The sequence below is a fragment of the Anas platyrhynchos genome, chromosome 4, assembly GCF_047663525.1.
Source record: "Anas platyrhynchos isolate ZD024472 breed Pekin duck chromosome 4, IASCAAS_PekinDuck_T2T, whole genome shotgun sequence".
NCBI lineage: Eukaryota > Metazoa > Chordata > Aves > Anseriformes > Anatidae > Anas > Anas platyrhynchos.
In genome coordinates this window covers 25,358,646-25,382,149 of record NC_092590.1, presented here as the reverse complement: position 1 = coordinate 25,382,149, position 23,504 = coordinate 25,358,646, and the positions used below count along the sequence as shown (strand labels likewise).

The following is a 23,504-nucleotide window of genomic DNA, read 5'->3' as shown; positions in this document are numbered from 1 at the left end:
CAAGTAATCATAGCTATCAATTCATATTAAACCTAGAGAAAAATTGTTTTCACAAACTCTTACAGTTGTTATTTAATCCTGTCCATAAAAATCACAACTATTTGACTACAGAAAGAGCATGGACGAGAAAGAAGCTAAATATATCACTGACTAATATCACAGCATGTAATTCAATCTGCTGCACTCCTAAGGCTCAAATCAATGACAGTCATGGCAGCCACAGAAAGTCAGGGTTAGTGTCTGTAGAAAGCTGTTGTTAATACACTGTGCATCAATCTGTTTGCAAAATCTATAATTTCCCTTCTGGCATCATGTAATGCAAATAGAGGAAACATGCTTTACTCATTCTCTAATATTTGACTATTGCTTATGGATATTGCAGTAACATTGCCAGAGCTGTTGTGCTGCTCATGGAAATGCAGGCAGTGCCATCCCCCTTCACGTCCCACTGCCGCAGAGGAACACACCGGTTGTGTGCTGTAGCCCGTGCCAGCACTGCACATTTGGGCTTCCTCCCAGATCTCCCATCATGGGGTGCTTCAGGCTCTGCTGGGTGTGCTCTGCGATATACATGTAGGTAGACAGGACCTGGGAGCCAGGTTCTTCTCTGGCACCGGGGCAGTATGTGCACATAGGAGCACGTACATACTGGTATGCAGGCATTGTGGGCATTTGTAGCCAGGACTCAAGTGTACCTCAGCTACAAGAGGTTGTAAACAGGAGGAAATGCTCACTCATTTCTCCTAATGCAAGATGGCTGCCAAGTAAGGCAGGACAATTTAGCACATGGGAAAGGGTTAACTACGTCAAGATAAGTGAAAAAGTAGCTTTCAGAGTGAATGGGAAGCTGAGCAGAGTTAGTTGTAAATTAGGCACATCTTAGCATCTTCCAGGGGAAGCCAGCCTACATCCTGTATTTTTCATGTCGGGCAGACTGAAAAATCCGTGTCGTCATTGGCAGCAAACACTGATATAAGTCCTGCCTGAAATTTTCAAAGTATCTTCTATTGAGGATATAAATCTAAAGTAGCTATCTTTCTTTTCTAATGCCTTAGGTCTAAATATATTCTGTTTTCCATAGAGACCATCTATAATTTAAATGATTTACTCTGTGCATAAAGAGTGTGAATTCTCCAAGTGTTCCTGCTCTTATTTCTCAAAGAAAGCCCTTGGAAAAAAAAAAAAAAAAAAAAAAAAAAAAGGCCTTAAACATACATTCATTCAAGAAGCAGGTACAATCTCTGAAGTACTGCTTCACCTTAAAACTATCAACACAGGAACACATTTTGAAAACAACAAAGTGACTGCCGAGCATATGAACAATATTGAGATGGCAGTATGAGATCAGTCACTTCTCCCAGATCTTTAATATCAAACCAAAGAGACAGAGTTTGACTGAGATTAAGGTTAGCACAAATAACAAGATACAAACATTTGTATTTTCAAGTGGTGACTAAATCAGTTTGTAGGGGTTATATTTTATTTCAGCACTATGTTAGAACAGTATTTCCTCCTGGCAGCATGCTGCACTGATTTTTCTTGTCACACTGGCTTCTTGGGGTATGTGCAAATGTCTCCGGTTATCTCCTGTAGCAGAATCTCACTAATTGATGTGAAATGTACAGATGCTATACATTACTGACTTCCAGCTGTAGATTTACTTGTAGTGGGGGTTGGGGTTGGAATAAGGGAGCTGTAAGTACAGCTCCATTAAACTCCTACCACATTGTATTGGTCTTTGCTTGTGTGGCTTTTGACCTTTCCCCACTCTCTTCTCTTTTTCCCTTCAAAATGGGACTGCCTTGACATCTGCAGTTTTCAGAGAATTAATTACCGCACTCTCATAAACTGAAGGTTTTTGCATCATTAATTATATACCATGAGGACTTACTTAATGTGATTTTTTTTTCTCCCATTCTTTTGGCTACACATTCATATCCTATTTGAACGGATGTTCGGAGAACAGGCAGCTAAATATTTCAAAGTGTTTTGAAAGAAGTATCCTGAGGATATTGAATTAAAATGAACAGCAGCAATAATGAAATTGTTAGGGCTTGCAGCAAAAGTGCAGACTAGCTCCTCTCCTGCTGCAAGTCTCAAACAGAATCTGATGTGATCCAGACAAAACCTTCCCTAGAGTGGGAACAGATTAGCTCAAACAGAAGTTTACTAAATCACTAGATCAAGCTTAAGAGCTCCAGTATTATGATGCAAGTCTCTGTCCTTTTTCTCCTTCTCAGCTTACAACACCAAGTAAAAAAGAAGCACCTTGATTTCTAAACAATCTTCAGTGGGCTCTGTGTATTATTTTTCAAGTATTTTGTCTATTTTCTCTCTGTGTGTATGCTAGCTTTCAAGAGTGATTTTGAAATAGCATTTAGGGAGCTTTTGTTAACCAAGACGTACCTGTTGCAATACCTTCCCCAAGAAGTTGTTAGCCCTATGTATATACGCTTTTTAGAAGATGTCTGCACTTGTTTTCCTCATCTCCTGTGAAAATGATATGTACAGAAAATCCTTTCCTACTGAAGTCTTTTGTAGTAAATTTCATAGGTATACGCGAACAAAGAAAACTAACATAGTACATGTGTGATTGCCTTTTACTATGCAGCAGATAGGTTCTATGTTGGAGTTTTATTTTTTGTCCTATTTCTCTTCTGATGAATGCAAATGCTTACATGCAAATGCTTACATTTTGACAGCTCCGCTCCCTTTCTTGTACATATATCTGCGCAAAAGTGGTAAAACTTTTTCACTTTCTTTGCATCAAGCTTGGTTTATAATTGGCTTTCATTTAGAAATAAAGCATCCAATGTGTGTATTTGAAATGCACTTGCAAAAAATTGCAATTGAATGTGCAAAACAAAAAATTGCTCAGGAAGGTATGGGAGCAACTGATGGACTCAGGTATTTGACAATAAGTCATTTTTAATTGTATATTAACTTCTGAGGCCAACATTTTTTTGTTATCTTTTAAATAAATGCTGTCTGCATTTTTTTAATTACTTTTTATTTTCAACCTTGTAGTGGTCTGTCTTAGTTATTTAAATAAAAATGAAGGCAATTAAGTGATATCAGAATCACTGTCACATAATTCAGAGCCAGTCAGTCATGTAAATGAGGTGCCTCCCTCACAGGTTAGGTCTTATGTGCAAACAGGTGTCAAGGATCTTGCTCATTATTCAGTATTTGCCTGTTTTTACATGTATTCATTCCTAAAAATATATTTTTTTAGCTTTTTAATTTTCTGGGTCGCATTCTGGCACTGTTTTTATTTCAAAATTTCAAAATGAAATAAAATAAAATAAAAATCATTAGACATTTTAATCTATTAAAGTACCTTGTATTATTTTTTAACTAATTCTATACTGCATTATGATTAATGGGCTCTAACCGATTTTCTTTTCACAGTGAGATGAAATTTGACTTCTCTATGGATGTCTCCTAAAGAGAAGCACACCAAGTTGGACTCCTTTCTCTTGCTAATCATTCATATTCAGCTATAGATATTTGAAGTCCAGATGGTTGACTTCCTGACTATCTTAATTTTTTCTTTTGAATAGCAACAATTTGCCTACTTGCCATGTATTTTCTCCTTTTCTAAAGGGTTCCATTATTTATTGGCATTTACTGAATAAGCTCACAGATCTATGATGCTTGATGATATCTGAGACTTTAAAAAATTTCTTAAGATTCAGTGCCGTAGTACATTTGTAGATATCCCACAGGTTATTCCAGGATGTCTTAGGAAAATGTGTGTTAATGGTGTACTGTTTTCCACATTTATTTGTTTTAAAGAAACCATTTAAAATGTTATGTCTGATCAAAGTCTGCAGAATCTAATTAAAAAGTTCCTGTTAATTTTACTGTACTTGGATTTTATATGGAATTTCTATGGCAAAGGAGGACTACAATCATAGTGCTTAGATGCAGTAAAACAATATCTCTTTATTCTATTTTCCTATTAACTTGTGAGTGATACTATCATAAGCTTAATGATGTTTTTTTGTTTGGTTTTTTTGTTTATTTTTTTTCTCATTAACATGATGCTATACCTTTTCTTTCACTGCCTTTATGACGTACTCCAGGTACACCTTTAGCACATAAATAAAGCCATTATTAGCTGTTGTGTTTTTACATAGAGTTTTTCTCTCTCTCTGAAGATAAGAGATTGAAAAGAGTGTGAAGACATAAAAATGTATTTTATGATACTAAATTCCTGCTACCATCAATCACAGTAGTTTCATTTTATTTCATTGGCGGAAAACTTGATACTGTCTTTAAGGTAATTTACTTAAGTGCTAAATCACAGTGTTCAAGTTTACATAAGATATTCCAATAAATATGCATTATTCATTTCATATTCTGTAATACACTTCAGACTTTCTTACAATAGCTGTGCAGATGAGTGGGATTGCATTTTGGGAGTCCTACATCTGGGAACACTGTGGGAAAAGATAATTATGGGTAAATGGAGCACTTTTAAGCTACCAAAGATATTCTTAGAATGAGGGAGAATAAAGAGATAGCCTATATTTAGTTCCTTCAAATGAATATTCCATTCTATAAAGTAAAATGATGCCTTGCAATTATACTTTTAAAATGACTTTGAAAATGTCCTTGATTGTGAATTCTGATTTTATTTAAAATTTAATTGTCAAACAAGGCTCTTGATATCTTTACATCTCAATATGTAAAAATTAATTCAATTTTATATTTATCAAGCTTTGATTAGAGAAAATATTCATAGTAAACTTCAACAATCACGTTAAATACCAACGCTTTCATTAAAGAATTCAAACTTTCTGGAAAGGTTTTTAAAGATAATGAAATTCGTGCCTTGGTCTTCAGTTTGTTTTGCATGTGATTTTTAAAATGTTTTGTGTTGCTGTCACAAAGACAGCTATAGTAAGTTTTGTTCCTAAATGTAGAATGGTGTTTGCCTGGTGACTTCAAAGTCATAGGCTATCCATCTGGAATGGGCATTTACAGCTCTCAAAACACAAATGGAGAAATTAAATTATTCTCTTGTTCATTTTTTTGCAAAACTATTGTTTTTTCAATAATTTACAAAAAAATGAATAATATATTTATGGTGCTTGTTAGTAGCTTCAAATAATTTATAAATCAATGATAAATGTTTTACAATGTCTTTGTGGTGGACATTATAGATGCTAGTGTATTGTCTGTTAATTATAGATATAGTAAGAATCAATAATTACACTGGGTTATTGCTATTTCTGGTGCTTTGGGGAAAAAGTTACCATCATGGCTGAGAGCAGTAGATGTGCTTGGGGAGTGGGAAGTCATCATCACAGCTAAGGGCTGTTGAAATGAATTTCCATTTTTTGCATTTTACATTTTGAACAAAATAACCCTTTAGGTTATTTTTCCCCTTTCACAAACTATTGTGAAAGACTATACCCCTTATTTTACATAAATATATCTAATTCTTTAAAGCACATTTGATGTATATAACTTAACGTGTTTTATGTCTTTTAAAAGAATGATACCTAAGTATTTGTTTCAAATATGCACAAAGCACTTGAAAATAATAGCACCATTTCTGGGGTAAAATGTCATAAACTGGCTGTGCTCTGAGGTCAGCGTCCCCCCGGAGGTACAAGTAAGTGGTAGCAGTGCTGGCAGACCACCTGCACAAAGAGAAAATGCAATCAGAGGGCACCGAAACCAGTGTCCAAACCTTACACTCTTGCTAAGGTGCTTTTAGCGAAGCTGTCAGTAATTCTTATACCCTTCAAAGTAAGTCCTGCCATAGTTTTGGGATGACAGTGTCATTTGGCAAGTGCTCTGATCCCATTGATGCCAAATGTGCTCCAAGCCTATAACGAATTTGAAAATCTAGTTTTCCATTTATTTTTCAATCACTCAGGCTGGAATTCAAACAAGTGATGCCTTTTCAAATGTTTACTCACCGGGAGCCTCTGGTTGAAGTAGTATTTAAAGAGAGGATAACAAACTGTCTTGTTTAAATAAATTTGACTATGATTTATTAACTGTTTAAATGTTCATGAGTGGAAAGTATGGAAAGTACCCTTTTTTTTTTTTTTTTTTTTTTTTTTTTACTGATATGCAACATTATGAAAGAAATACTCTTTTGAATTTATGACAGTGAAAGTTTTTGTATACTCTTTTTTGTCTTTCTTTTCTCTTTACCAATTACACTCTAACTATATTAGCACAAAAAGTCACATTTGTTTCACTGACCTTTTTAATTCATTGCATTCTGGTTTGTACCTTTTTTTCTACAGTAAATGTAGCAGTGCGGTTATTGAAGTCAGCACTTTCAGTGGCAAGGCTGGTGAACTCATTAAGAACACTGCCAGGTGCTGCCAACCCCAGGTGTCAGCCTACTGGATAGTGAGATATAAATAACTCCTTACTGGAAAAATGCAGGCTAACAAATTACCCATCCTAGGCAAAACTAAACTAGTGCCCTGTGCTCTGGTTTGTTGCTTACTAGCTGCTAACATGTAGTCCAGATGCCCCTTCTTGCAGGGTATGAATCAGATCAATGACTGCCTCATTACCAAAAGACTGTTCCGAAGGTAACCGTGCAAAATAGCATTCAAGTGCCAGAATGCAGTCAAATAAATACTATCATCATATTTCTTCTTTTTAAATTATTCCTCTCTATATCCAAGCTAGCCACAAAAAGTAGCATTCTGTGGCTACTAACCATGTACGTCCTCTAAAATTGCTGAATTATTTCCTGTGGATTTTAAGGGGAATCTAGTTGAGAACCAATTCAGAAAAGCAACAACAAAATGTTGTTGACATGCAGCTACAACTACAACGGGGTGGAGGAGAGAAAGAAGGGGTGATGAGTTTTCATCTGTTTTCTCTTGAGCCAGTATTTTGGAACTCAAAAGTATAGGTAATACTGGTGACAGCCAAGGGACTAAAATTTTAATAAAATAAATGACACAATAAGCTTTGCAAAACATTTTGAAAACTATGCCTTTATGAGTTCTAATATTCTTTTAAGTACTAAATACTTGTTATTTACCATAAGCCCTCTATTATTTTTGCTTGAAGGATGGAATTTATTTCCTCTATTTGTATTTTTGACAACTGAAGTCCTAGTCTTACCTTGACTGGCCCAGACCTGCCTTAGATGCAGTGCAACAGCACTGACTTTCGGGACTAGGAGCATGTTTTAACTATATTAAATGCTAGATAAATCTGAATGTTCTCAGCAGTCACGATCTCGTCATGCAAAAAAATGTGAATGGCAGACAGTAGAGTTTTGAACTCTGTAGAAAGGTGAAAGAGGCTATTTTTCAAATAGCTGGATGAGTCAGTTCAGTTATGAAACATCTGGCATAATGTTCTACAACTAACTATCCATATAGATTGGAGAGCTATCTCTTCTCTATCCTGCCTGAGATAACTGTCCTTCAACAGAAAACATTTGTGTGCACTTAAAGGACTGTGGTCACACTTCATTGCAGGTCATCACAAATGTTTTTTTCCACAGTTTCTTTCTGAAGTCCAGTGGTATTTAGCCTCTCTTCCAAATTGAATAAAGGAGTCTTCTATCGAGTCTCTGTAAATGACAGTGAGAGGCAATATGCTTCAGATAAGAGATTCCTAATTGGGCTAAGTCTGATGTGGATGCTGGCGTGGACTCAGGCACAGCATAACCTTGGAAGGTTTGTTCAAGCTGTGTACCTACACTGACTGCAACCAGCAGCGTGGGTAAAATGGGCTAAAAGAGCTTCAGAAGCAAAAAGGAGCAGAGTAGATCCACTGTACACAGTCTCCATTCAATAAGAAATAATGTATATAAATAATATAAACATTATCATAATACGTTATATAATTATATAATGGCATCATTATATTATTATAATTTCATATGAATATATTAATTATATAATTTTATATATTTATAGTTAGATATTAATAAACAAATATGTATAGAAGGAGTCAGACAAATCTTATTATCAGCAGAAATGTTAAAGTAGCTATTTAGAATGTTACCCACTTTTTGGATAAATTGCAGTTAATACAATGTTACTGCCATTCTGTGTTCTTTCCTGTTGGCAAATGCATCTACTACTGAACTGTCATTCCATGTGTCCATTTTAGAGGTTTGATCTTGGAATATGCTTAACCACATACACTACTAATTTGGAGTGAATGTTGTTTGAGTGACACCATTGGTTGTTTTTCATTTAAGTTGTGTTTCTGTTTCCCCTTTCCTCTTTCATATTTCTCCATTTTCCTTTTTTCCTTCTTTCTTTATTTTCTTCTTTTTTTCTTATCAAAGGTCAAAAGTTATTTGGAATATAGAAGGCATGTAGAAGGCATATAAAAGACATAAAGTTCAGGAAACTTTTACAGTATCAGAGATTGGGTGTTCTGTTGGCAATAAATAAGGGAATTTACTCCAAAAGTAGAGTTTAGGCATAGGAAAGGTGTGAGTATTACCGGCTACATTAGAGATTTCTGTGATGAAATTTCTGGCAGAAAATTTTAGCACCTCCATTGTAGCACACCTTTTTTTTTTTTTTTTTCTTTCAGAGCTTTTGAAGTTAAAAAACATGGCAATTCCTCTCTGTGTATTTGGAATTCCGTTAAAGCAAGTCTAGCAATTTATGGTGATTAACAGGCTAACCTGTGAATTCACTCTGTCAGTGTCAGCAGAGATGTTTCTTGGCTTCTATTTACATGCAATATTTTTATACCCCTAAATGTAAAATTGTTAATTTTCCAGGAAAAGCAAACAGCCCCCCATAACCACCACACCCTGGATATCTTTAATGTACTTATATTTTATTTAATCATGCACAAATAAGCACAGGAGAAGCATTGAATAAAGGGATAATGGACCATCCCCAATGGATAAAACAAGACATTGAATACCTTCATACTGTCTCCTTTTAAAGGGACTCTATTCAACATAGATCCTGACAGTTATTTTACTTCTTTATGGAACAGATTGATTTGACCTCCAAACTTGAAAATATGGAAATCTCTATACTTGGAAGTTAAAGTTAAGCCCCTTTATTGGGGTGACTGAGGGGTTAGCATATGGTCTGTTGATCCTGCTTCTTAATGTATAGATCATACCCTGAGGAATGCATTTCCAGCTATTTTATTTATAGTCATAATTGCTTTTCCTGTGTGATTTCATCCAATTAACATATGCTACTGTCCAAGGCCTTGGTCTCTTTTTACAATAAAAATGGCAGAGTATTAAAGGAAAGTAGTCTCTAAATGCCCTGCTTTGAAAAAAGGTATAGGCCACTTTTAAATCCAAACAAATGCTTTAGACTCAAAGAATACTTTCTGGAAGCTTTAATATATGACTAATTTATTTATTTATTTATTTATTTATTTTGGCCAGCATTCCGGAGGTTACCAGGGCAAAATGTTATGTGTTAGATTTGAACTGGGTTTTTAACATGGTGTCATCTTTAAGGATTAAACTATGTAGTAAGTGGTTTATTGAATATATAGTTTTGGATTGAATGTACTGCTTCAGCATCTTCATAATCATTGAAACTGTATTAAAATAGGTATTTTGGATAATGTCCATTAGCACGGTCATGTGAACTGTTTACACATTATCCACTAAAACACAGGTTTCAATAAAAGGGAGGCACACAAAAAATTAATAACAAATGGAGAGGGTGAAATAAACATCTTTCACAGAAGTTTTTATATTTGTAGAAAATGCTACACTGTCTGACTTGCAGATACTGTGTCTCCTAAAGCAAAAGAGAGGCTAGAATAAGTTTTTGTGCATCCCTAACTTGCTTCTGCAGCCTGTCTTAAAGCAACATACCAGAATATTTACACACCATGAAGGGGAACATCTTAAGTCAGAGTCAGGAAACATTTAGCACAGGGATGTATTTGACCTGTTCTTACACCTGAGAAGCATTTAGTCACTGCTCTCATGCAGGATCTGGAACCTGTAGCATCTTACTGGCTTCCTGTATCCTGTGAAATAACAAGGTAAGTCTCAGTGTTTTATTTTCAGAAACAGTCATTAAGAGAAAGGCAATACTGGTTTTAGCTTTGACTTATGTTTCAGTGATTCCAGCACGCATCTTGGATGTGGAAAACCCAGATTCAGTATCTTCTTAAGGTTAAAACATGTATCTTTCACCTCTGCAGATGTAGATAGTTTCTCTGACCTGAACACTGGAGGTTAACAAACACTTACATTTCAGTTTCAAATAACCAAGAAATGTAATTTTTCTTTCATGTCTCTATCGAAAAGTTAAATTATGAAATAGGTTCCAGAGGAGTCAGTTAATTATTTAAAAGCTTGTAGGGTGAACTTCATGAAGTACAAAGAGAAGTTTCACTTACCAGTCAGTAGCGGTATTGGCAGTCACGATGCAGTCTTTTTATATAAAGATGTACAACATGTGATGGACTTTGGCTACAGAAACAGTATTTTCATCACCCAGCAGGCCACTGTGCTTTTCTGCTGCAGGAAATAGCAGTTCTGTTACAGCAGAACTATGCTGTGGCAGAAGACCTTATTACCTACGGTTGTAGCTTTGACTATTGTATGAATAGTTTAAAAATTATTCTGGCCACGTCTATGTTGATATGCAAGTTCTAATAGTCTAGCACCAATAGAGAAAACTGTGTCTTTCATATGTAACTTATTAAAAAATGAAATCCTCAATCCTCATAAAATACATTTAATTACATTCATTCTTGCAAGCAGAAAGTATGTAAGATGGAAGTTCACAAATTAGCAACTCAGCTTTGCCTGTCAGCACTTGGTATTATTGAAGACAATATTATAAACTATCCTCAGTAATACTTCCTTCTCTGAAAAAGTTTTTTCATATATATTTGCAGCCCAATGTTAGCAATGTTTCTTTCAAGCAAAGAAAAGAAAAAACTTGAAATATAGGTTGTTTGTATATCAGTGTCTTCAGTACGCAATGATGAAAGTTGGTGATATATTGATAGTTTGACTTTCATATTTTCTACAATTCACACTAATTCTTTAATGAGAAAGAAATGCTTTGTTTATCTGTACATTGTATACATTTCTATCTTTCTCTTTATAATTTATTCATTCCTTTCTCTAGAGGATTACTCCTCGGCTTGTTTAGCTTAAACAGCAAGGAGTGCTAAAAATTAGTGGTATTGCTGCAAAGTTTTTTTCTATCATGAAAATATATTCTTAACTGATGGGGTTAGTACAGTGTATCTCAGATGGGCTCATACATTTCTGAGAAGCCCTCAACAGAAGACCTTTTGGCCCAACAGAACAATTATTTACTGTGTGATATTTAGTTTGTGGTTCTAGAAATAGATTAGTTTAATGTCTGCTTTTAATGAATAATGATCCTTCCCATCTTTCTTTAAATATATATAAATTTATAAACTTGAATTTTCTAAACCTACCTAAACCTACCTTTCTAGCTTTAAAGCTAGAAAGTATGCCCACTGTGTACATGTTCTACTGAGGGTGAAGAGTCATGACCCTCTCTCTTTTCTAACTGGCTTCGGACATCTCAGGGGAGGACGAGCAAAGTTTCCATACCCAGCAATTGCACTCTCCCACGTTGCGTGCTGTTCAGAGAGCCAGGAGCACTCCCTGTGCTGCAGAAGGGCAGTGTGAATTCACACCTTTCCTTAGCTCAGGCATCAGGGCTATGTTTGATCTCTCATGTAGAATTCAAAGCCACTTTTGTTCAAATTTTGGCACGGCAAAGCACTATTCATGCTAATTGGTTATTATAACACAGAAATATAAATACCTGAGCATACTGTGTATCAGTTATATTTAAATCAAAGTAACCTGCCTAATCCTTTAGGCTGCTATTTGTAGACACCACACAGTGTAGTGATAAGGCAATGCTTCATAGTGCTATTAAACATAAAGTCTGGGAATATCTCAGCTGCCAGAAAAATGTCGATATCCTGATGTGACATTCACAGTGCAGTGTCCTGTTTGAATTATTAAGCAGCTGTCTGCACTGTCCATGACACTGTTTAAAATATTTGATAATTATAAGAACTTCAAACCCTTAAACAAAGAATTAAATGATGTACGTGTACCTTATTCAGGGAGCTGCTGCTTGCAACTGGGAAATGGAGCATGTACATTTTGAAATCAATCTCAAAAGAACAGTATCAGGAAGATGCCACAGTTTTTGGAAAATGTTTCTGATGTAAAATGTGTGTTTTTTTTTTTTTTTTTTTTTTTTTTTCCCAGATCTTACGAAGCTACGAAGCAGTAATTACAAAGTTATATAACTGCAGACTGTGTATTTTTATGCTGTTTTTACTTTTGTTTTGGCCACTGGTATTTTAGTATACGTCCTTTGAGTTTGTTATTGAGCATTAGTTTTTGTTTTTCTACAAATGACACTTGTTTTGAATTATACAACAGCCTTCCCTATTGAGGACAATTTGTGCATTTGGTTTCCCCATATAAATTTTTATTTAGGCTTTTTTCAATGCATATAACAACTTACAATGCAATAACCAGTCATGCTCGCAGGACTTTTTTTACCCTAATTTGAGACAGTAAAAAACAAACAACAAACTAGCCATAAATAAAACCAAGTTGGCGTGGACCACAGAATATTGTGGGAAAATACACACCATGTTTTTCAAATTTCAGTTACAAAAGAGATATGTAAATCTAAAAAGAAAAAAGAACAAACCATGACTTTGGACTGCAAAAAGAGAATAACTGCTATTGTACAGTTCTGAAATTAGCTGAATTTAATAAAAAGCTTTAACAAGCTTCACAAATCTGCAGATATGAGAAGAACTCTGATCCTTCTACTTCAAAACCATAGGCCTGGAGCACTTGATATAAAGGCAGAGCTTGCTAGCTGCTGGCAATCAAAGTCCTTTCCAAGCTGCAGTGCATCAGCAGAGGACACTTATGCACACGGGCATTGTGCATAAGCCTAATGCCATTGAAGGCGAGAGCAAAACACGGTTATGATAACACGGTGATCAGCACAGGGCACAACAATACTCACAGCTGAGCAATTATCTGTTTTCATGAATTTTTCTGGCTTGCAAAATGAGAACGTTTGAAGAGGCAGTAATATCCTGTCTGTGAACTATAGGAAAATGTGTTTGACCAAGGTAGAATATCAGATCATGTTTATGTGAATTTTCTTCATATTTAGACATCACCTTCAAATAACGTCCTAAGACAAACCTGTTTTTCAGCCCCAAACTGCTGCTAATACAGGATTCTTTTATAGATAAGTGCAACTGTTACTGTGGATAGGAATAATCAATCACTGTATAAGCATTATAGCTGGATGTCTCTGCTAAAACGAAGAATAGCAACGTTAACATAAAGCTATATTTAAAGTTGATGTACAAGTATTTGTGTCATCAGATGCAAATGTAAAACTTGCACTTACATTATTAGAGATAAAGTAATTAACACTTTTAGTTAAATTCATACATCTCAATTTCTAGGTAGCTATTTACACTGATAAGCATCCAGCCACTGTTGCCACCACATAATTAGGCAAAAGCAATCATGAATAGATAAATATTCCCAAAGCATCCTGTGAAGGGGCTACTTTTGGCTGTCTGTGCACAACTGGGTCAGCTCATGTTAGGGTTGTTCACAGCCATATGTAACTCTAAAATTGAAGCTTTAAAGCATATTCAGAAAGAAAATGAATAAATTACTTGCAGGTTAGCATTTCAGGTTGTTTGCTAGTTGTTTGTCTTTCTTTCCTACAAAATAAATTCCATTTTATTTTCAGAAAACATAAGAGACACCAAATACCTTGCTCTTCAGTTGAGTTCTGTATGTTTAGACAAAAATATAAATAGTAAAATACAAAGTGAGAACTTGATTGTATTTTCTTAAACTTGACTCTGTTTTACGATTCTGTATCGCTTCAGCGATGCGGTAAGTAACCTCACTGGCCCTGCATGTATTTACAAGGAAGCAGAACACTTTGAAATGGCCAAAAGGAAAAAAAAAGAAAATGGACAATCAGAGAGCTGTGAAAACTTAAGAAAGGCCAGGACAAAATGCATATTTATCACAAGGATGGAAAAAGTGTCTCTCTGCAAAACGTAAGACATTAATGATTGCCCATACTTTATCTGCATTTGAAATTTTAAAGTCATGCTGTTTGGGAGGAAAGAAAAAGAAGAAGAGAACAACACAGAATTATCATTGCTATTCCTGAAAGCCACGCAATGTCAATTATTGCAAATGTCAAGAAGATAAGTGATTTAAATATTTTTACATATTTTAGGTTGAGTATATTTTAAAACTTTTTTTTTTTTTAATAATAATAATAATAAAAAAAAAAGCATTCCAGGATTTGTTGGGCTGATAATACTGTGTTGGTAAAAAAAATAAATAAATAATAATAATAATAATAATAATAATAGTAAAATAATCCTTGATTCTGCCTACAGAGTATATCTAGTGCCTGCTATTTTGATAACTGAACACAGTTGGTATGGGGAAGAAGTAGATTCTAGATGTAACCAGCTATTTATCTCTGTTCACTGTTGCTTAAAAAAAAAAAAAAAATAAAATAAAAAAGAGAGAGAAAGAGAGAGAAAACCATGAGAATGACTTAAAATACTGTTCTTAAATTACATCAACACGGATCTTCTATAGCTCTCACTAACACCCCAGCCCCAAGCAAGAGCTTGGTTTGATTGGGATTCTCTTCTTACAGAGGTGATTTGGGTGAAGGTCCCCAAGCAGAGAGGTGTGGAAGGAACAAAGAGCAGTTAACACCTCGCAAAGCTATCAGGCTTTCTGAGTGCTCATTAAAAACCGAAAGAATAAACTGTAGATGGTGATAATTCAAGATTCACTTTCCACTCACTTTATAACACTCCATAACCCCGTGATGCCAAACTAGATTTAATTAATGTGGATACTTTTTTCAAAAGCTACAGGTTTGGCAAGCTAGATCTTCCTTAAGCAGTTAGCAGAAGAATGTGCATATTTGCAAAAATGTTTTAAACCAATAATTTATTTTTTTTTAGTTTTAAAATTGCTTATGAAGTACGTTTCCTAATTACTTTTAAGTATTTAAAATTATGCATACAAAGAAATTAGCTTTTCTAGAGGAATAATTCCCAAGCAACCAATTTCTTACTGTAATTTACCCGACAAAAAATGCTATTACATTTAATTGACTAGTTTTTGTTGTTGTTTTTTTTTAAAGTTATGACCTGAAAATTCTGTTGATAGATTTGAGTTGCATAGATGCTGGTCCCATTCTTTTCAAGGACAAACAGTCTTCATACAATCTGTAGAAAGGCAAAAATTCAGTCAGGGATTACTGCCACAGTTCCTTCAGGACAGAAAATCCAAATGGCCATTTGGTAGCAACGTCTTAGCCAGAGGATAAGGCTTCTCCTTCCTTTTGCCTGTAGCTAATCCTTCTGCCTAGGGCAAAGCAAACTTGGAGAGTCTGGACAGCCAGGATCCTTGTTGGACTGCTCCTTTCAGGTCACTCGGTCCTGTGCTGGGACTGTGATCCATCGCTGTGGAGGGAGCCCAGTGGACAGACTGCATGGCCTCCCAGCTGCCTCAGAAAACAAGGGCTCTTGAGAGCAGTCGAGCCACCCAAGTTATATGTTTAGGAAGATTAATTATTGCTGATAGTAGCTGTAAACAAATATAAATGATTATATCTCTATATAAAATACATAGATACATAACTTACAAGGAACCCTTTATATCACCTTAGTGTAGAAGACCATCTTAAGACCTTATTAATATCTTCAGCAGTGTGCCATATATACAAGCAGAATAAGTTTGAAGGTTTCATAAAATATACAACAGAAATAGCTGATGCTTTCACATCTGAGAAATAAAAAAAGAGTATAAATGAATGCAAACACTAAAACACGCTTATTTGATGAATCAACTACATTAGCTTTTCAAGTATCTGTAAGTAAAAGGCACTCTGGTCTAGGGACAGCTTTCTGATAAGCACTTGCAAGCTAAGCACACAGGGTAGGAAGCAGCCCCCTGGGTAGGTAGATACTTCTGCTGGGAAAGGTAATAAGCATTGCATGCTTGGTGTATGAGACAATTCCTTGGCTATAATAGAGGGCACCAAAAAAAGACAGTCAAAGTTCAGGGGCTTTTGAAGCTACAGAAAATAGATAATCTGACAGTTGCCTTTAGGAAAAAGAAAAAAAAAAAAAAAGTTAAATATATAATTAACTTTGTTTTCTCTGATTTAATTTAGAGCTAGACTTGTTACACTTTATACATTGATTATTACAGCTGAGTTTAAAAGTTGCTGACTTTGTATTGCTTTCTCTGTAATTCTGTTTCTCCTGGAAAAAATAAAATAAAATAATAGCCAGCTGGAATGAGGGAAATGGATATTATCAGGTTAGAATATTTATGCCTCTAATACCTAAAACTGCCATGGCCAACATAGCAGGAAAAAGCAGAACAGAAATGACTGCCTAAGCTTCTACTCCAGAGGAAGGAAGCTGGTTAGGGTATTGCCTAGGGTATCTCCAGAGACACAGCAAGGCATGTGTTTTCAGCCTTAGACTAAAGTAAAATGAGGAACAAAAGCTCCTCACTGTCCTTTAATTGGCAAATTAACTTGATTAGCTTCTCATCTGCTGTGCACACAGTTACTTCACCTCAGCTGATCTGTGATACATCGTTAAACCAGTAAATTATTTAGGTATCTAAGCCTTCAGGGTATTGTAGGCCACTGTAAGAAGGGTTCAATCTACCTGAGATAGATGTAATTACAAAATAATGTATGGGTTTTGAATTCTTAGCATAAACCAGATGATTTTGAAATGAAGATAGCACTTAGAAGAAGTAGCAAGAACTTGGAAGCAGATTATTAATAATCATCCTGTAGACTATTTTGTAGTCTTCAGTAAGCCCTGTGACTTGCATTTGATTTCGATTTCATTACAGGCCAATGATTTTGTTATTTTTTCCAGTAAGTTTTGTAGAGAGTAGGAATGTTTAATATTAATGTTTAATAGTAATGTAAAAGCCTTTCTAGTCTAAGAATCTATTTAATATTTGTAGGCATGTTGTGGGAGAGGTACTTTTTGATTGTCAGAAAAAAATAAATAGATTTGAAGTGTCAGTGCACTTAACGGGGAAAAAAAAAAAAAAAAAAGGAAAGAAAATAAAAGAAAAGACACAAAGTCCTAGTCTTACCCAGCAGTATGGATGTACTTGGCAAATGAGTGTCAGACTTCTATGGCAGCACCACAACAGTTTGTTCTGATTCTTGCAGGTTAATTCAGCATTTGAGAGTATATATACAGACATAAATAAGAGTGCTTTTGCACTATGCCTTTTATATAAACAAAAATAAATAAATATATATATATATAAGAACTTGTTTCATTGACAGAAGGGCTGGATTTTGCATTCTTTAATGAGATAAGGAAAGACAGATGGAATTGGGAAGTTACCTAACTTTCTTGAGCAAAATGTGATCTTCCAAGGCTAGGTTGTGCACATATGTTTAATATAGACACAGCATGAAGTTCTGTCTGTAAAACATTTTTATTATGTTTTTCTTTACTTAGTTTAGCAACTATTTCTGTATTGAGAGAGGAAGAACAGAACTTCTGATCTAAATTTTCAGTATTTTTTAAGTTCTCATATTCTTATGTCTAAAAAAAAATAAATAATGCAGCCTTTGATCTCAGATCTTATAAGTTTGCACTGTAGTTGACAATTGTCCTTGTCATTTTCTGAACTGTACAGTTTGATTCTTGAAACAGATTATAACTGCAAATGGTGTTTTAAACTAGAGAAAATTTATTGGATTAACTGTATTGAAACTTCCTCTACATTATTCTCCGTATTAGTTTGCATACATTTGTACTTTTTACTTGCTTCTCTGGCTTGGTCTGCATGCTGAATTAAGATAATAATTGAAGTTGTAGTATTTCCAGTTAACTTAGACACTAGAAATTGTTAGGGTACTTTATTTTCCTATCACTTCTGAATTAATTAACTTTAACAATGATTTACTATTAACCTTAGCGCACCTAACTTCTTGTGTCTTTGAAGTTCTTGATGGTAAGCTTCTCTTGAGTAATTAAAGCAAAGCGTTAAAAGGGACGATCACTTAAGAGATGAGGTACAGTTGGTTTAAACTGTCCAGTTTTGTCTGATAGTCATTTTATTTATGACCAGCTGAAATTCATTTACCTCAACGTGTCTGTGTTCAGTATCCCTGTTTTTCCAGTGGTAGAAGAACTGTGTAATGGTGTCCTCAGACTTTTGGACATAAGTTTTGATTAGATAAACTGCTATTCCTAAATATGTATGTCTTTACAACTTACATATTTCCTGAATTTTGATGAGTTTCTACATTTAAGCATTCTTCCAATTACCCAGGATGTTCTACACAGTGACTCTATAAATGATAAACAGCTAAATGTCACTCTGACGTTTTCTCCTCAGAAACAAATCGATATACCTTCTCACAGAGGGCAGTCTTTTCAGTAAAAACATATTATGTATGTCTAGTTCTATTTAAAGCAATGAGAATTATTATTTTATTTGACAATTCTGCAGATAAAAAAGATGTATGTACATTAAAAAAAAAAAAAAGAAACATTTGAGGAGTTGAACCTCTACATTTTCTACAAGTTCGCTACATTTGAAAGTAGAGAATTTCTCCTTTTTAGATAGAAACTTCTATTTTGTTGGAAGAAACATCAGATATAACCATAAACTTTTTTTTTTTTACTATAGAAAAAAAAGGAAATAAAAGTCTTGATTTCACTGAGGTGTAATCATTTTGTGTAACAGATCAAAGATACTCATAGCATCCTTGATGTATGTTTCCTTTTAAATTACACAATTTCAGTGTATTTATTTGTGTTTTCAGTCATATTGTGAGATGTATGCAACTTAGGGACAATTAGCAATAAAGAAACATTAAGTACCAGAAATTAATCTTCTCAATGGTTCCTGAATTTTTTTTTTGCCTGGAGGGTTAATTTTATGGCTTTAGAGCAATCATTATTTATCATCTCTTGGTTTACGGGAAAGAATTAGAGTTATTAGCTATTAAATTATCCATGAAAATTTGACACTACACTAGACCAAACAAACCCTGGGGCTTGCTGATTTTCCCAGTATGAAACATCTGTGACTTCAACTAGAGAGAACTTAACATTGTCTAATTAGATTTCTAAGATTTATAAGGCTCAAATACTCTATTATTAGAAACCTGAAAATTGGAGCAAAACTTGAAACTTGCATTTACTGAAGATTATTTTAAAACATTTTTAACAGCACTGTGTGTTGCTAAATACTACTTGCTTGTAATTGCTGAAGATTACCAAATAATGTATTACAGCCTATAACAACAGGAGTTCAGAAAAAAAAAAAGTGCTCTCTACAGTTCTACTAAGTTGCAGCCTTCAACTTCTGTAATTAAAAATACTTTATTGAAAATGTAGCAGTAATTATATGCTCATTTTTAAATTCTAATTTAAGTATAGTTTGTTTTCTCATGCAGTCTGCTGAAACAAAAAATCAAGTTTGCTTATTTTTCTTTTCTGCAATATTATCACGCATGGACAGTGAACGATAATCATCATTCATCAGAATATAACAAGTGATTTTTGTGTTGGCTCTGATCTTGTCTGCCACACAGTAAATTATGCACCGTTCTGTCCTTCTACAGAGTCAACGTGGCTTTTTAAAATGGTATTTAGCTATTTCATTGGATCTTCTCATTTTGGGTCTCAAAATATTTCAGAAAGTTTAGTCTGTTAACATAAAAATAGCACTATAGCCCAGTCACTATTACTATAATAAAAAAGTTAGGAACACGATGGTGTTTGCAGACGACTCAGAAGTTAGGAGTTCTGCAGAAGTTCTGGTGCAGAACCAGAATTACTCCTCCACTGTTAGTTTGTACTTCTTGCATTTGGGTTATGGCAATCTTTAGTTACAGGATCCATTTCTTATTAAGTACACAAAATAAATAGTGTTTAGCTAATAACCAGCTTTTCAATATTTTGTCTCTTCCTCATTGTTCATTGCATTGCCCCATATATTATTTACTATAGTCTATTCAGTTCCAGCTCTGAAGAAGAAATGATTAATTTCCTCAAGAGCTTTTCAGTAGTGTACATCACTATATTATCTGACTTTTTCACAAACACTAATTAATCTTCATAACACCCTTGTGGGTGAGGGGTGGAATTAGCCCCAATTTGTAGAAAGGAAACTCATTTACTGAGAGGACAAGGTCACAAATCTCCATAATACAGGTAATACTCCATAGTTTCTTAGAGTATTACATACTGCTTTATTCATAGAAAATTCCTATCAACTTCAGTTTTGTTCGTGAGAAAGAAACATTTCTAAAATGTTTCCAGAAATTTTACTTTAAATAAAAGCTTCACTATATAACATTTTCAGCCAGAAGGATTATGCTGGTAAAGCTTGAAGGGATTGAAGAGGCAGTCTCATTAAAGTGAATGTGATTTCGATAACAGGTGGTAATTCCAAGTTTGTTTACTACTACACTAATAAATATTGAAAAAAATGACAGAAGTTTTGTGACTTTGCCAGTACCATATAGTGTGTCTCATGCTGACTCAGTGCTAGAGACAGGCATAATCACATCTCACTCTAAAATGTAACTCACCTGCTTAAACCACTAAACCTTTTTTGCTTACAAAATGCTTTTGCTCAAGTACACTTCACAAATAGATAATGCACTGTGCAGATCTTGTGTACCTACAGTACTCTCTGTCTACCTACATGAGCTGCAAAAATACCTTTCTTTGAGTTCAGCTGTACACAGGGTAAATCCAATTTAACAGTAGCCTTTGAAGTTTGGATCACATTTCCAGCACGTGGACATCTTTCCTGATCACTTTAGAGACTTCCAGAGAGCATATAATGCTCAGAGCTGTGTATATAATTCAGAATTCAGGTTCCAGCAATGTTTGTAAGCATACAGGTAGGAAAGGGCAGACATAAATGATATCTTCCAGTTTCCGGCAACTTTTGGCTTATAGGATTTCTTGAGGCATTTGTGATTTGACAGTAGGTAAGTAAGGAGATCCCAATCTGACCATTACAAAGCCATTTTAATGTTATCCATATCAGTGCATAATTATACTGATATATTATGCTAATATTTTGTTATTCTCTACTAGGTTTATTTGTGAATATCTGTAAACTTATTTTTCTTCATTTTTATTGTAAAAAAAAAAAAAGTGAATGGTAAAATTTAAAGTAGTTTCAAAATCCTGTTGCAAGCCTAGTGTGGTCTACTCTAGCAAATTCGAGTGGAAGCAGTATTTTCCATATTCATATAAAATTTAAATGTAGAAGTACTTAAGTTGTTCCCTGTTGCCAATTTTTCTGCCCGCTCTTGATACATCCACCTTACAACAGAAAAAAATATGGCTAGAATAACTGTATGTATGTTACCTTGTGTAACTCTCATTTCCTCTCAGACCTCTGACTCACTGTTCTATATTGTTGGACTCCATGAGCCTTGTGGGTCCCATCCAGCTCGGGTGAATCTGTGCTGAGCCCGGTGTCTGATTTCCCAAATTTTGCATCCATTTTCTTTCCACGCAACCTGTGCCAGGTCTGCTGCAGCTGAAGTCCTTGGGTGAATCCACATGATGAATCAACATTTACTTTTCATATAGCTGTAAAGAAATACATTAAAATGAACAAGTGAAAACTTCTGTTTGCTGATATACAACAGGATATGAGCAGACGTAATCACAAGAAAATACTGAGTTTTTAATTTTTGCTTTGTGACTATATTTTAAGAAAGTCATTCAGCTAGAACATAATAACTTGCATTTATTATTCAAAAACTATTACTGAACAGCTATTGTATTGTGCATGATTACAGCAAAATAATCGAGACATTATTTTAAATTAATTAGTATGACCTATTGTCCTTGATCCCTGCATCCTTTGAGGACCTGTTAGTTAAACCATTCATTTTTTAAATTGCAAATCAAATTTATTTTTAAGAGTAACTGATGTTCTGTTTGATTAGAACTGCTAAATTATTAGCATCTTGATGCTGCCACCTTCAGGTACAGACGAGGGCAATAGGAAACAAAAATAGATCCTTGGTTCTGTCTAAAGCTGAACTTCTGTTATGCGTACTGGGAGAAAAAAGACACGCACTACTTGTTGCTAAATGAGAGCTGCTTCAGCAAGATCTCTAGTCTCCTAGCTTATGTGTTTATAGAGCATACTGAAGAAACATGTAGTGACAAAGCAGCTTTTGTTTACTTAGGAGGGGAGGTCACAGCTTTCTATTCATCCATAATAAAACTATTCATGGGCTCTGCAGGCTGGGCATGCTTGGTTATAAGCTTCCAGTGGAAAAAGAGCAATGGAAAAATAAACATAAATAGAAAACAAGATTTTCTATATCCAGATTTTGACTGCTTTGCTATTCAGAAATATTTAAGAACAGAATCCCACTGGGTCAGAGCGAAAGTCAGTATGTCAACTATCATGTTTCTGGCAGTAGCCAGTAACAGTTGGCTAAGGAAGAAGACAATCATAAAAGATATTGCCCTAGAAAACTATCCTGTCTTAAAATATTTGTGATTTGGGAGCCAGAATGTGTACCTTGAATGGAATTTTCTTCCATAAATTTGTCTAGTCGATTTCAAGATCATGGAAACTTGCCTTTCCAGCTGCTTCTGCTTTTGCAGCTAGTTCTGTACCTTGGATCATCCTTGTTGCCCTTCTGTTTCTCTGTCATTGAAACATGTCACCCTAGAGGTAAGGAGAACAAAACTTAAAAAACACTTGTGTGAATTTATGTGAAGATATTTTCTGTTAATTCTCTGTTCCTTTCCTAATAGTTCCTAAAATTTTGAGTTATTTCTTCTTACTGACTACAGAGAAATGTACCAAAATAATCTATAAAAATCTCAAGATCTTATTCTGGAGTAGTAATAGTTGGAGTCAGTTGGTAGTCCATGTTTTTTTTTTTTTTCCTTTTTTTTTTTTTTCCCCTCCTTATGTTGCACTGCAATTCTCTGTGTTTAATTAGATATGTCATTTTATTGTTTCAGTTATTCAGGATTTTAAGGCTCTTAACAGATGGTTCTTGTCCTTATTATCATGCAGAACTTAATCATCGCAGACTTGTCCCCTCACTAGTCACTTCCTGGGTCATTTATGATCTGAGTAGCTTGAACAGCATGGGTCTTATTCCTGACTCTTGTGCAACTCCATTAGCAATCCTCTTCTCTGTGATAACTCACTGTTACCCATGTTCTCTTGCTAAACTTCCATCAAATTACTGCCATTGTAAGGGACTTCATCTGTGTGACAATGGCCTGATTCCTTTAATGGACTACAGTTAATGGACCTTATGATACATTGTATGGGAATCTAAGTAAAACAGTCATAGGGTCACGTGCTTACTCATTCCTTCAAAACATTCCAGTGGATCTGCATGGCATGACATTTCTCAAAAGACAACTCTTCTCCCTAACATCTTATT

At 34.8% G+C, this 23,504-nt stretch overlaps 1 protein-coding gene and 1 long non-coding RNA gene across 26 annotated transcripts in view; one reads left to right on the top strand and one right to left on the bottom strand.

Moving 5' to 3' along the window:
* Positions 1-23,504, top strand: part of TENM3 (teneurin transmembrane protein 3) — a 1,327,252-nt gene that overhangs the window by 261,697 nt on the left and 1,042,051 nt on the right. The gene's annotated exons all lie outside the window — the stretch shown is intronic.
* LOC106014801 (uncharacterized) lies at positions 14,979-16,562 on the bottom strand. The gene is made up of 3 exons (XR_001186383.5): positions 16,401-16,562; positions 15,715-15,835; positions 14,979-15,637 (listed from the first exon to the last, which is right to left on the bottom strand). It is a non-coding gene; the product is annotated as an uncharacterized lncRNA (long non-coding RNA).